At 44.5% G+C, this 16,039-nt stretch overlaps 1 long non-coding RNA gene across 1 annotated transcript; it reads right to left on the bottom strand.

Annotated features, from left to right (window-relative positions):
• Positions 1-10,657: 10,657 nt before the first annotated feature.
• On the bottom strand, positions 10,658-15,336 carry LOC127911480 (uncharacterized). The gene is made up of 6 exons (XR_008078693.1): positions 15,287-15,336; positions 14,858-14,890; positions 14,464-14,560; positions 13,109-13,141; positions 12,553-12,629; positions 10,658-12,212 (listed from the first exon to the last, which is right to left on the bottom strand). It is a non-coding gene; the product is annotated as an uncharacterized LOC127911480 (long non-coding RNA).
• Positions 15,337-16,039: the final 703 nt, after the last annotated feature.

The following is a 16,039-nucleotide window of genomic DNA, read 5'->3' on the forward strand; positions in this document are numbered from 1 at the left end:
ACCAAAGCCCAGCGTGGTAAGTGTTCATGCTTACTTTATTAAAACTGAACACTAATAACAAAATAACAAAGGGAATAACCGAAACAGTCCTGAAAGGTGCAAAACACTAAACAGAAATGAACTACCCACAACAATCCTGTGTGAGAAAAGCTACCTAAGTACGGTTCCCAATCAGAGACAACGATAATTTACACTTATTGTTATCTATCCTGATGCCTAGTCACAGAAGGTTTGAATCCTAAGAAACCTGCCTACACATAGTTTGAAGTACAATACCAACATACAGCAATACAAGCAATAGCTACACTAGCAGTAACATCTGCTAACCATGTGTATGTGACCAATACAATTTGATTTGATTTAATGACAGTAGCCACTGTTGTAGGTCAAAGCTGTGTTCTGGAAAACCTTAGTAGAGCATGGGTGGAGTAGGCATTGTGGTGCTAGAATAACATTCTGTCCTCAACGTAACCAAGACTAAGGAGACTACAGGAAAAGGAGGACCGAGCAAATCAAATCAAATTTTATTTGTCCACAGTTCCGATGAACTCTCCTTAGTGTTAAACAAAGTGGCATAGTTAAAGTGGCTAGTTGACGAAGATATATTTACATAATTTCCCATTTCCCATTATTAAAGTGGCTGGAGTTGGGTCCAGCAGCCACTCAATGTTAGTGGTGGCTGTTTAACAGTCTGGGCCTTGAGACAGCTTTGATAGACAGTGTGCAAAACATGAACAGTGGTTCGGTGGTTGAATGATGAACATACCTGGAGGGCAGGTACTCCGAGGATGCCCTTGTGCACCTCCTCCCTGTAGGCCGTCTCGTCGTTGCTCTCGACTGTAGAAGTTTGTGAGTGCTTTTGGTGACAAGCCGAATTTCTTCAGCCTCCTGAGGTTGAAGAGGCACTGTTCTTCCCAATCAGTTTGTCTGTGATGTGTATGTCGAGGAACTTAAAACTACCCTTTCCACTACTGTTCCATCATGTGGATAGGGGGTGTTCTGTGTTTCCTGAAGTCCACAATCATCTCCTTAGTGTTGTTGACATTGAGTGTGAGGTTATTTTCCTGACACCACACTCCGGGGCCCTCACCTCCTCCCTGTAGGCCGTCTCGTCGTTGTTGGTAATCAAGCCTACCACTGTTGTGTCGTCCGCAAACTTGATGATTGAGTTGGAGCGTGCGTGGCCACGCAGTCGTGGGTGAACAGGGAGTACAGGAGCGGGCTCAGAACGCACCCTTGTGGGGCCCCGTGTTGAGGATCAGCGGGGAGGAGATGTTGTTGCCTACCCTCACCACCTGGGGGCGGCCCGTCAGGAAGTCCAGTACCCAGTTGCACAGGGCGGGGTCGAGACCCAGGGTCTCGAGCTTGATGACGAGCTTGGAGGGTACTATGGTGTTGAATGCCGAGCTGTAGTCGATGAACAGCATTCTCACATAGGTATTCCTCTTGTCCAGGTGGGTTAGGGCAGTGTGCAGTGTGGTTGAGATTGCATCGTCTGTGGACCTATTTGGGCGGTAAGCAAATTGGAGTGGGTCTAGGGTGTCAGGTAGGCTGGAGGTGATATGGTCCTTGACTAGTCTCTCAAAGCACTTCATGATGACGGAAGTGAGTGCTACGGGGCGGTAGTCGTTTAGCTCAGTTACCTTAGCTTTCTTGGGAACAGGAACAATGGTGGCCCTCTTGAAGCATGTGGGAACAGCAGACTGGTATAGGGATTGATTGAATATGTCCGTAAACACACCGGCCAGCTGGTCTGCGCATGGAACATGCCCCATTCTCATCGACGGGCTGTAGTGGAGCAGGTTGAGAGCTTCAAGTTCCTTGGTGTCCACATCAACAGCCAACTACAATGGTCCAAACACACCAAGACTGTCGTAAAGAGGGCACGACAAAGCCTATTCCCCCTCAGGAAACTAAAACGATTTGGCTTGGGTCCTGAGATCCTCAAAAGGTTCTTCAGCTTCAACATCGAGAGCATGGTTGCATCACTGCCTGGTACGGCAATTGCTCGGCCTCTGACCACAAGGCACTACAGAGGGTAGTGCGTATGCTCTAGTACATCACTGGGGCTAAGTTGCCTGCCATCCAGGACCTCTACACCAGGCGGTGTCAGAGGAAGGCCCTAAAAATTGTCAAAGACCCCAGCCACCCCAGTCATAGACTGTTCTTTCTACTACCGCATGGCAAGCGGTACTGTAGTGCCAAGTCTAGGACAAAAACGCTTCTGAACGGTATTTACCCACAAGCCATAAGACTCCTGAACAGGTAATCAAATGGCTACCTGGACTATTTACATTGTGTGCCCCCCTCTTTTACACTGCTGCTACTCTCTGTTTATCATATATGCATAGTCACTTTAACTATACATTTATGTACATACTACCTCAATTGGGCCGACCAACCAGTTTTCCCACACATAGGCTAACCGGGCTATCTGCATTGTGTCCTGCCACTCACCACCAGCCAACCCCTCTTTTACGCTACTGCTACCCTCTGTTCGTCATATTTGCATAGTCACTTTAACCATATCTACATGTACATACTACCTCAATCAGCCTGACTAACCGGTGTCTGTATGTAGCCTCGCTACTTTTTAGCCTCTCTACTGTATATAGCCTGTCTTTTTTACTGTTGTTTTATTTCTTTACTTACCTATTGTTCACCTAACACCTTTTTTGCACTATTGATTAGAGCCTGTAAGAAAGCATTTCACTGTAAGGTCTACACCTGTTCTATTCGGCGCACATGACAAATAAACTTTGATTTGATTTGAAACCCTCCTCCCATGGGTGAAGTAGGCATTGTGGTGCTCATGTGAATTTCCTTTATTTTACAGCTTCAGATCAATACCTATTCTCACTTAAAACGTGGACGGAGGGGCACAACAAGATGCTAATATCGTTGTAGACAAAGATCCAACACATGAGTTTTTAACAAATATCCAACATATTAGTGTATAATGACTCTGGAGGGAATTGTTGCCGATTAACGGGCTCCAAACCAACTGAGGTATTTTGTTACTTTTTTCACATTGTTTGTAACTCATTTTGTACACAATGTTGCTGCTACCGTCTCTTATGACCAAAAATAGCTTCAAAACAGCGATTACACACCTCGAATTGGACAAAAACTTTTTCTATAATGAGTCAAAGGTCAAGTCAAGGCCCAAATCCCTGTCATCAGCGTGAAGAAAAGATGGAAGAAAAGGGGGAGGAGAGTGGGGTGGCTTGTACGAATTTGCAGACAAGTAAGTAAACCATCACTTTCCTCCGTATTATTGGCCAACATTGGAAAACATACAGGACATCTATGATTTTTTATTTTTTATTTTATTTCACCAGGTAGACTAGTTGAGAACAAGTTCTCATTTACAACTGCAACCTGGCCAAGATAAAGCAAAGCAGTTCAACATATACAACAACACAGTTACACATGTAATAAAACGAACATACAGTCAATAATATAGTAAGAAAAAAAAGTCTGTATACTTTGTGTGCAAATGAGGTAAGATAAGGGAGGTAAGGAAATAAATAGGCCATGGTTGTGAAGTATTTACAATATAGCAATTACACATTGGAGTGATAGATGTGCAGAAGATGAATGCGCAAGTAGAGATACTGGGTGCAAAGGAGCAAGAAAAATAAACAAATACAGTATGGGGATGAGGTAGTTGGATGGGCCATTTACAGATGGGCTATATACAGGTGCAGTGATCTGTGAGCTGCTCTGACAGCTGGTGCTTAAAGCTAGGGAGGGAGATATGTGTCTCCAGCTTCAGTGATTTTTGCAGTTCCTTCCAGTCATTGGCAGCAGAGAACTGGAAGGCAAGGCGGCCAAAGGAGGTGTTGGCTTTGGGGGTGACCAGTGACCAGTGAGATATACCTGCTGGAGAGAGTGCTACGGTTGGGTGCTGCTATGATGACCAGTAAGCGGAGATAAGGCGGGGCTTTACCTAGCAAAGACTTGTAGATTACCTGGAGCCAGTGGGTTTGGCAATGAGTATGAAGCGGGGGCCAGCCAACGAGAGCATACAGGTCGCAGTGGTGGGAAGTATATGGGGATTTGGTGACAAAACAGATGGCACTGTGATAGACTGCATTCAATTTGTTGAGTAGAGTGTTGGTGGCTATTTTATAAATGACATCGCCGAATTTCGAGGATCGGTAGGATGGTCAGGTTTCAAGGATATGTTTGGCAGCATGAGTGAAGGATGCTTTGTTGCGAAATAGGAATCCGATTCTAGATGTAATTTTGGATTGGAGATGCTTAATGTGAGTCTGGAAGGAGAGTTTACAGTCTATCTAACCAGACACCAGGGTATTTGTAGTTGCCCATGTATTCTAAGTCAGAGCCATCCAGAGTAGTGATGCTGGACGGGCGAGCAGGTGCGGGCAGTGTTCAATTGAATAGCATGCATTTACTTTTACCTGCGTTTAACTTCTTGCGTCGAGCCATCCCGGATCCGGTATCGTGAATACAGCCTCAAGCTCATTACCATAACGCAACGTTAACTATTCATAAAAATCGCAAATGAAATGAAATTAAATGAATCTATTTGCTCTCAAGCTTAGCCTTTTGTTAACAACACTGTCATCTCAGATTTTCAAATTATGCTTCTCAACCATTGCAAAACAAGCATCTGTGTAACAGTATTGATAGCTAGCATAGCATTTAGCGTAGCATTTAGCATTAGCATTCAGCAGGCAACGTTTTCACAAAAAACAGAAAAGCATTCAAATAAAATCATTTACCTTTGAAGAACTTCGGATGTTTTCAATGAGGAGACTCTCAGATAGCAAATGTTCAGTTTTTCCTGAAAGATTATTTGTTTTGGACAAATCGCTCCGTTTTCTGCGTCACGTTTAGCTACAAAAAAAACCTGTATCCAGGATTGTGTAAATCTATCCGCAAGCTCATTAGCATAACACAACGTTAACTATTAATGAAAATCGCAAATGAAATTAAATTAATCTATTTGCTCTCAAGCTTAGCCTTTTGTTAACAACACTGTCATCTCAGATTTTCAAAATATGCTTTTGAACCATAGCTAAACAAGCATTTGTGTAACAGTATTTCACAAAACCCAGAAAAGGATTAAAATAAAATCATTTACCTTTGAAGAACTTCAGATGTTTTCAATGAGGAGACTCTCAGTTAGATAGCAAATGTTCTGTTTTTACAAAAAATATTATTTGTGTTGACGAATCGCTCCGTTTTGTTCATCACGTTTGGGTAAGAAAAAAAAGAAAAACGAAAATAAATAAAAATTAAGTCATTAAAACGCGAACTTTTTTCCAAATTAACTCCATAATATCGACAGAAACATGGCAAACCGATGTTTAGAATCAATCCTCAAGGTGTTTTTCACATATCTATCGACGATAAATCCTTTCTCTTCTGAAGAAATGGAACGCGCATGGACCTACAGATTACGCAATAATTTCGACACAGGACACCGGGCGGGACACCAGGTAAATGTAGTCTCTTATGGTCAATCTTCCAATGATATGCCTACAAATACGTCACAATGCTGCAGACATCTTGGACGAACGGCAGAGAGCATAAGCTCGTTCACAGCACATTCACAGCCATATAAGGAGACGATAGTAAAACAGAGCGTCAAAAATCCTGCTCATTTCCTGTTTGAAGTTTCATCCTGGTTTCGCCTGTAAGATCAGTTCTGGGGCACCCACAGATTCTTTCCAAAGCTGGCAATTATATGCATAGTCGAGCATCTTTTCGTGACAAAATATTGCACTTAAAACGGGCACGTTTTTTAATCCAATAATGACATAGCGCCCCCATAGGTTGAAGAGGTTAAGAGCAGTTGGAGGCCACGGAAGGAGAGTTGTATGGCATTGAAGCTTGTTTTGTCCATTTGCAATATGATTTCATAGGAAGTCAAAAGTCAAAAATGTGAAGAAAAAAAATCAAAAACGTATTACCCCCTTAACCTCTCTAGGGTATGTGGGACGCAAGCGTCCCATCTGGCCAACATCCAGTGAGGTTGCAGAGCGCCAAATTCAATTACCGAAGTGCTCATTATAAAAATTCATAAAACAAAACATTTACAGTTAGTTTAAAGATCAACTTCTTGTTTAATAAACCAACCACAGTGTCATATTTATAAAATGCTTTTCGGCTAAAGCATATCTAGCCCAGAACATACCTAGCCCAGAACATAGCCCAGTTTACAAATTATTACAAACAGTAACCAGCCAAGCAGAAGCGTTACAAAACTCAGAAATAGAGATAAAATTAATACCTTACCTTTGATGATCTTCATATGGTGGCAACCAGAAGACATTCATTTACTCAATAAATGTTTATTTTGTTCGATGAAGTCTCTTTATATCCAAAAACCGCTGTTTTGTTAGCGTGTTTTCTTCAGTAATCCACAGGCCCAAACTCAGTCAAAACAATCAGACAAAAAAATCCTAATTGTATCCGTAAAGTTCATAGAAACATGTCAAACAATGTTTATATTCAATCCTCTGGTTGTTTTTTAGCCTAAATAATCGATAATATTTCAACCGGACAATAACGTCTTCAATATAAAAGGTCAACAAGAAATGCACATGCGCCTGAAAAAACTCTGCGACGCGTTAGGATCCACTCGTTCAGACTGGTCTTAGTCCCTCATTTATAAGAATACAAGCCTGAAACGATTTCTAAAGACTGTTGAAATCTAGTGGAAGGCATAGGAGTCCTAAGTCAATGGATACTGTAATGGCATTGAATAGAAAACAACAAAACAAAAACAAAAACTACTTCCTGAATGGATTTTTCTCAGGTTTTTGCCTGCTAAATCAGTTCTGTTATACTCACAGACACTATTTTAACAGTTTTGTTAAAATCTACCAGTTATATGAATATCATATCTTCTGGGCCCGAGTAGCAGGCCGTTAAATTTGGGAGTGCTTTTCATCCAAAATTCCGAATGCTGCCCCCTACCCTAGAGAGGTTAATGTGAGTCTGGAAGGAGAGTTTACAGTCTAACCAGACACCTAGGTATTTGTAGTTGTCCACATATTCTAAGTATGAACTGTCCAGAGTAGTGATGATGGACAGGCGGGCAGGTGCGGGCAGCGATTGGTTGAAGAGCATGCGTTTAGTTTTACTTGCATTTAAGAGCAGTTGGAGGCCACGGAAGGAGAGTTGTATGGCATTGAAGCTCGTCTGGAGGTTAGTTAACACAGTGTCCAAAGAAGGGCCAGAAGAATACAGAATGGTATTGTCAGCGTGATTACGACTATCTTACCAACGGGACATTAAAAACTGTAAAATCTTATGTTTCACCGGTTTTGCCTGAACGACGCCGCCGGATAATATAGATGCAACATGATTCTGCCACCCCCAGAATCATGTTGCATCAAGGTTGGGATGGTGTTCTTCGGCTTGCAAGCCTCCACCTTTTTCCTCCAAACATAACGATGGTCATTATGGCCAAACAGTTCTATTTTTGTGTCATCAGACCAGAGGACATTTCTCCTAAATGTACGATCTTTGTCACTATGTCGATACAGAACCCATTTAACTGTGGATATAGATACTTTATTATCCTGTTTCCTCCAGCTTCTTCACAAGGTCCTTTGCTGTTGTTCTTGGATTGATTTGCACTTTTCGCACTAAAGTACGTTCATCTCTAGGAGACAGAATGTGTCTCCTTCCTGAGCGGTATGACGGCTGCGTGGTCCCATAGTGTTTATATTTCCGTACTATTGTTTGTACAGATGAACGTGGTACCTTAAGGCGTTTGGAAATTGCTCCCAAGGATGAACTAGACTTTTGGAGGTCTACAATTTTTGTCTGAGGTCTTGGCTGATTTTACCATGATGTCAAGCAAAGAGGCACTGAGTTTGAAGGTAGGCCTTGTAATAAATCCACAGGTACACCTCCAATTGACTCCAATTTTGTAAATTAGCCTATCAGAAGCTTCTAAAGCCAAGACATAATTTTCTAGAATTTTCCAAGTAGTTTTAAGTGCCCAGTCAACTTAGTGTATGTAAGCTTCTGACCCACTGGAATTGTGATACAGTGAATTATAAGTGAAATAATCTGTTTGTAAACAATTGTTGGAAAAAGTACTTGTGTCATGCACAAAGTAGATGTCCTAACCGACTAGCCAAAACTATAGTTTGTTAACCTCTTCAACCTATGGGTGCGCTATGTCATTATTGGATAAAAAGACGTGCCCGTTTTAAGCGCAATATTTTGTCACGAAAAGATGCTCGACTCTGCATATAATTGGCAGCTTTGGAAAGAAAACACTCTGACGTTTTCAAAACTGCAAAGATATTATCTGTGAGTGCCACGGAACTCATGCTACAGGCGAAACTCAAACAGGAAATGAGCAGAATTTTTGAAGCTCTGTTTTTCTATCATCTCCTTATATGGCTGTGAATGTGCCGTGAACGAGCTTATGCTCTCTGCCGTTCGTCCAAGATGTCTGCAGCATTGTGACGTATTTGTAGGCATATCATTGGAAGATTGACCATAAGAGACTACATTTACCAGGGGTCCGCCCGGTGTCCTGTGTCGAAATTATTGCGTAATCTCTAGGTCCATGTGCGTTCCATTTCTTCAGAAGAGAAAGTCACCTGCCACGAAGGATTTATCATCGATAGATATGTGAAAAACACCTTGAGGATTGATTCTAAACATCGTTTGCCATGTTTCTGTCGATATTATGGAGTTAATTTGGAAAAAAGTTTGCGTTTTAATGACTTAATATATATATTTTTTTTTCTTACCCAAACGTGATGAAGAAAACGAAGCGATTTGTCAACACAAATAATCTTTTTGTAAAAACTGAACATTTGCTATCTAACTGAGAGTCTCCTCATTGAAAACATCTGAAGTTCTTCAAAGTTCTTCAAAGGTAAATTATTTTATTTGAATGTTTTTCTGTTTTTTGTGAAAATGTTGCTTGCTGAATGTCAGACATAATACTATGCTAGGCTATCAATAGTGTTACATAAATGCTTGTTTTGAAATGGTTGAGAAGCATATTTTTGAAAATCTGAGACGACAGTGTTGTTAACAAAAGGCTAAGCTTGAGAGCAAATAGATTAATTTAATTTCATTTGCGATTTTCATGAATAGTTAACGTTGTGTTATGCTAATGAGCTTGCGGATAGATTTACACAATCCTGGATACAGGTTTCTTTCGTAGCTAAACGTGACGCAGAAAACGGAGCGATTTGTCCTAAACAAATAATATTTTTGTAAAAACTGAACATTTGCTATCTAACTGAGAGTCACCTCATTGAAAACATCTGTTCTTCAAAGGTAAATGATTTTATTTGAATGTTTTTCTGGTTTTTGTGAAAATGTTGCCTGCTGAATGCTAACGCTAAATGCTACGCTAAATGCTACGCTAGCTATCAATAGTGTTACACAAATGCTTGTTTTGCAATGGTTGAAAAGCATATTTTGAAAATCTGAGATGACAGTGTTGTTAACAAAAGGCTAAGCTTGAGAGCTAGCATATTGATTTCATTTCATTTGCGATTTTCATGAATAGTTAACGTTGCGTTATGGTAATGAGCTTGAGGCTGTATTCACGATCCCGGATCCGGGATGGCTCGTCGCAACAGGTTAACAAGACATTTGTGTAGTGGTTAAAAAACAATTTTTAATGACTCCAACCTAAGTGTTTGTAAGCTTCCGACTTCAACTACACATCCACGTTGATCTGGTACTGGTTCTTCCTGTAAATAGTGCCACATTGATCTGATACTGTCTGTATGTTGTTCCATATTGACCTGGTAATTCCTGTATATAGTTCCACGTTGATGTGTTACTTCCTGTATACAGTATACACTGTAGCTTCTCATTGATCAGGTATTTACTTTACTGTAGCTAGCTCCACATTGATATAGTACTTCCTGTACTGTAGATAGCTCTACATTGATCTGGTACTTCCTGTACTGTCGATAGATCCACATTGATATGGTACTGGTACTTCCTGTATATAGCTCCACATTGATCTGATACTTCCTGTATATAGCTCCACATTGATCTGGTACTTCCTGTATATAGCTCCACATTGATCTGGTACTGGTACTTCCTGTATATAACTCCACATTGATCTGGTACTAGTACTTCCTGTATATAGCTCCACATTGATATGGTACTGGTATTTCCTGTATATAGCTCCACATTGATCTGGTACTGGTACTTCCTGTATATAGCTCCACATTGATCTGGTAATTCCTGTATATAGCTCCACATTGATCTGGTACTGGTACTTCCTGTATATAGCTCCACATTGATATGGTACTTTCTGTATATAGCTCCACATTGATCTGGTACTTCCTGTATATAGCTCCACATTGATCTGGTACTTCCTGTAAATAGCTCCACATTGATCTGGTACTTCTTGTATAAAGCTCCATATTGATCTGGTACTTCCTGTATATAGCTCCACATTGATCTGGTACTTCCTGTATATAGCTCCACATTGATCTGGTACTTCCTGTATATACAATAGCTCCATTGTGATCTGGTACTTCCTGTATATCTCCATAGTGCTCTGGTACTTCCTTTATATAGCTCCACATTGATCTGGTACTTCCTGTATATGCAGTAGCTCCATTGTGATCTGGTACTTCCTGTATATCTCCATAGTGCTCTGGTACTTCCTGTAAATAGCTCCATTATTGTGTATTTTATTCCTCATGTTATACTATTTGTCTTTTTATTGTTATTTTTTAACTCTGCATCTTTGGTAAGCGCTTGTAAGCAAGCATTTTCACGGTAAAGTCTACACCTGTTGTAGTTGGTGGATGTGACAAATACCATTTTATTCCATTTTATTTGAGAAAGAGAGAGAGCACCATTCATTGAAGCTGCACAATGCTGGTTCTTCTTCCCTGCTTTTCCCTCCACTCCTGGAAACGAGTCTCTCTCTCCTCCCTCCTTCCCTCTCTCTCTGCAGCTGTGGTCTACCGGCTGTCAGCGTCACTCAGTTTGTGACTTTATAGGAGCAGCAGCAGGAGGAAGAGAAGGAAGAGAAGGACAAACAACCAAAGGAGTCAGTCAGAGCAGATAGAGAGGAGAGGCAGTACCAATTCTAGCAGAGATGTGGCAGACGGACCAGACTATGCTGAGGACTGAGAAGACAGAGGAGCTACCGGTCCTGTTGCTCCTGTTGTAACATCCTGGCAGGAGGAGAGAGAGAGAGGCACCGTGACCATGAAACTACCTGGAGTCAGAGACTCAGTGAGAGACAGCCACCTAGACAGCTGAGAGACACACACACAGAGAACACACACATACACAGAACACACCCACCCAGAACACACACACACCCTTTTTCTATTACAAACACACCGGCCCGCGGATCTGAGGAGGACACTCACTGCATTCAAAGGATTCCAGACAGACAGACAGACAGACAGACAGACAGACAGACAGACAGACAGACAGACAGACAGACAGACAGACAGACAGACAGACAGACAGACAATATGATTGGCTTTTCGGGGAGAACTATATTTTTTAGAGGATGACAACAATCCGTTGGGACTTGTTCTTCAACAGGAATAGCTTTTCTTTTGATGTGGTCGTGAGTGGAGCTTCAAACAAGGATAATATGGCGTATGTATAAACTGAAAGGGTCTTTGACCATTAAGATAACATCTCTGATTCAGTCTGACTGCTATGTGGATCATCACTAGGATATTTTGGTATTTCTCACCAGCTTAAAGACATATCCACGACTGTTGGATTATTAACATGAGAGAGAAGCAGCTCTCGGGTTTCTGATGGATTATAGCTGGGCTCTAAGGGCTCTGAACCTATAACCAGTGGACTCTAAGGGCTCTGAACCTCTAACCACTGGGCTCCAAGGGCTCTGAACCTCTAACCACTGGGCTCTAGGGGCTCTGAACCTATAACCACTGGACTCCGAGGACTCTGACCCTATAACCACTGGACTCCGAGGACTCTGACCCTATAACCACTGGACTCTGAACCTATAACCACTGGACTCTGAACCTATAACCACTGGGCTCCTAACCTCTTCTCTTGACCTCAACACAGGACTCTGAACCTATAACCACTGGACTCTGAACCTATAACCACTGGACTCTGAACCTATAACCACTGGGCTCCTAACCTCTTCTTTGGACCCCAACACAGGACTCTGAACCTATAACCACTGGGCTCCTAAACTCTTCTCTTGACCTCAACACAGGACTCTGAACCTACAACCACTGGACTCTGAGGACTCTGAACCTATAACCACTGGACTCTGAACCTATAACCACTGGGCTCCTAAACTCTTCTCTTGACCTCAACACAGGACTCTGAACCTACAACCACTGGACTCTGAGGACTCTGAACCTATAATCACTGGACTCTGAACCTATAACATTTACATTTAAGTCATTTACCAGACGCTCTTATCCAGAGCGACTTACAAATGGTATAACCACTGGGCTCCTAAACTCTTCTCTGGACCCCAACACAGGACTCTGAACCTACAACCACTGGGCTCCTAACCTCTTCTCTGGACCTCATCACTGGGCTCGGAGGACTCTGAACCTATAACCACTGGGCTCCTAAACTCTTCTCTGGACCCCAACACAGGACTCTGAACCTACAACCACTGGGCTCCTAACCTCTTCTCTGGACCTCATCACTGGGCTCGGAGGACTCTGAACCTATAACCACTGGGCTCCTAAACGCTTCTCTTGACCTCAACACAGGACTCTGAACCTACAACCACTGGACTCTGAACCTATAACCACTGGACTCCTAACCTCTTCTCTGGACCTCATCACTGGGCTCCTAACCTCTTCTCTGGACCTCATCACTGGGCTCCTAACCTCTTCTCTGGACCCCATCACTGGACTCCTAACCTCTTCTCTGGACCTCATCACTGGGCTCCTAACCTCTTCTCTGGACCTCATCACTGGGCTCCTAACCTCTTCTCTGGACCCCATCACTGGGCTCCTAACCTCTTCTCTGGACCCCATCACCCCATCACTGGGCTCCTAACCTCTTCTCTGGACCCCATCACTGGGCTCCTAACCTCTTCTCTGGACCTCATCACTGGGCTCCTAACCTCTTCTCTGGACCTCATCACTGGGCTCCTAACCTCTTCTCTGGACCCCATCACTGGGCTCCTAACCTCTTCTCTGGACCCCATCACTGGGCTCCTAACCTCTTCTCTGGACCTCATCACTGGGCTCCCTCTTCTCTGGACCCCACCTCCTCTTCTCTGGACCCCATCACTGGGCTCCTAACACTGGGGCTCCTAACCTCTTCTCTGGACCCCATCACTGGGCTCCTAACCTCTTCTCTGGACCTCATCACTGGGCTCCTAACCTCTTCTCTGGACCCCATCACTGGGCTCCTAACCTCACTGGGCTCTAACCTCTTCTCTGGACCCCATCAACCTGGGGGCTCCTAACCTCTTCTCTGGACCCCATCACTGGGCTCCTAACCTCTTCTCTGGACCCCATCACTGGGCTCCTAACCTCTTCTCTGGACCTCATCACTGGGCTCCTAACCTCTTCTCTGGACCCCATCACTGGGCTCCTAACCTCTTCTCTGGACCCCACCCCACACTGGGCTCCTAACCTCTTCTCTGGACCCCATCCTGGGCTCCTAACCTCTTCTCTGGACCTCATCACTCACTGGGCCCTAACCTGGGCTTCTCTGGACCTCATCACTGGGCTCCTAACCTCTTCTCTGGACCTCATCACTGGGCTCCTAACCTCTTCTCTGGACCCCATCACTGGGCTCCTAACCTCTTCTCTGGACCTCATCACTGGGCTCCTAACCTCTTCTCTGGACCTCATCACTGGGCTCCTAACCTCTTCTCTGGACCCCATCACTGGGCTCCGAGGACTCTGCACCTACAACCACTGTACGCCTAACCTCTTCTCTGGACCTCATCACTGGGCTCCTAACCTCTTCTCTGGACCCCATCACTGGGCTCCTAACCTCTTCTCTGGACCCCATCACTGGGCTCCTAACCTCTTCTCTGGACCCCATCACTGGGCTCCTAACCTCTTCTCTGGACCTCATCACTGGGCTCCCTCTTCTCTGGACCCATCACTGGGCTTAACTCTGGACCTCATCACTGGGCTCTAACCTCTTCTCTGGACCTCATCACTGGGCTCCTAACCTCTTCTCTGGACCCCATCACTGGGCTCCTAACCTCTTCTCTGGACCCCATCACTGGGCTCCTAACCTCTTCTCTGGACCCCATCACTGGGCTCCTAACCTCTTCTCTGGACCTCATCACTGGGCTCCTAACCTCTTCTCTGGACCTCATCACTGGGCTCCTAACCTCTTCTCTGGACCCCATCACTGGGCTCCTAACCTCTTCTCTGGACCCCATCACTGGGCTCCTAACCTCTTCTCTGGACCCCATCACTGGGCCCTGAACCTCCTCATCACTGGGCTCCTAACCTCTTCTCTGGACCTCATCACTGGGCTCCTAACCTCTTCTCTGGACCCCATCACTGGGCTCCTAACCTCTTCTCTGGACCCCATCACTGGGCTCGGAGGACTCTGAACCTACAACCACTGGACTCCTAACCTCTTCTCTGGACCCCATCACTGGGCTCCTAACCTCTTCTCTGGACCCCATCACTGGGCTCCTAACCTCTTCTCTGGACCCCATCACTGGGCTCCTAACCTCTTCTCTGGACCCCATCACTGGGCTCCTAACCTCTTCTCTGGACCCCATCACTGGGCTCCTAACCTCTTCTCTGGACCTCATCACTGGGCTCCTAACCTCTTCTCTGGACCTCATCACTGGGCTCCTAACCTCTTCTCTGGACCCCATCACTGGGCTCCTAACCTCTTCTCTGGACCTCATCACTGGGCTCCTAACCTCTTCTCTGGACCCCATCACTGGACTCCTAACCTCTTCTCTGGACCCCATCACTGGGCTCCTAACCTCTTCTCTGGACCCCATCACTGGGCTCCTAACCTCTTCTCTGGACCTCATCACTGGGCTCCTAACCTCTTCTCTGGACCTCATCACTGGGCTCCTAACCTCTTCTCTGGACCTCATCACTGGGCTCCTAACCTCTTCTCTGGACCCCATCACTGGGCTCCTAACCTCTTCTCTGGACCCCATCACTGGGCTCCTAACCTCTTCTCTGGACCCCATCACTGGGCTCCTAACCTCTTCTCTGGACCCCATCACTGGGCTCCTAACCTCTTCTCTGGACCCCATCACTGGGCTCCTAACCTCTTCTCTGGACCCCATCACTGGGCTCCTAACCTCTTCTCTGGACCCCATCACTGGGCTCCTAACCTCTTCTCTGGACCCCATCACTGGGCTCGGAGGACTCTGAACCTACAACCACTGGGCTGGAAGCTATCAGCACAAATGAGCACGAGACAGACAGACACAAGACAGACAGACACAAGACAGACAGACAGACACAAGACAGACAGACACAAGACAGACAGACACAAGTAAGTAGACAAGTAGCCTACCTCTCTCTGTCTCTCTATTTTGCTCTCTCTGTCTCTATTTCGCTCTGTTGCGCTCTCTCTCTCTCTCTCTCTCTCAGTCTCTCTCTTTTGCTCTCTCTGCCCTCTCTCTCCAGCCACTCAGTGCACTGATAGGAAAACACAACTCAAAAACATTGCAGCACATTTGCAATGTTAATTAAAATAGGCCTTTGGTATTATAATTAAAAGGGGCAAACTGTAGAGGATATTATAGGATATTAGAATACAGTAACTCAGATTGATCACATCGCCGGTGGTGAGGCATGCCGTTTGTTTCCAGACCTCTTGCCAAGCAACACAATTTACTAACTCTGGGTCACTGCGTGTCTGTCTGTAGGTGTCTCTGGCTCAGAGATGTCTCTGCTTCAGCCTCTCGCCCAGGATTGATTGATCTGTGGAAATCCTATTAGTAACCTGGCTGTTGACCAAGAGAGGGGGAGCACCACGCTCTAACTGTAACAGCCAACACAGTGGAAGGAGTAACACTCTCTAACAGTAACAGCCAAAACAGGGAAGGGAGTAACACTCTCTAACAGTAACAGCCAACACA

Source organism: Oncorhynchus keta, chromosome 24 (genome assembly GCF_023373465.1).
Source record: "Oncorhynchus keta strain PuntledgeMale-10-30-2019 chromosome 24, Oket_V2, whole genome shotgun sequence".
Taxonomy (NCBI): Eukaryota; Metazoa; Chordata; class Actinopteri; order Salmoniformes; family Salmonidae; genus Oncorhynchus; species Oncorhynchus keta.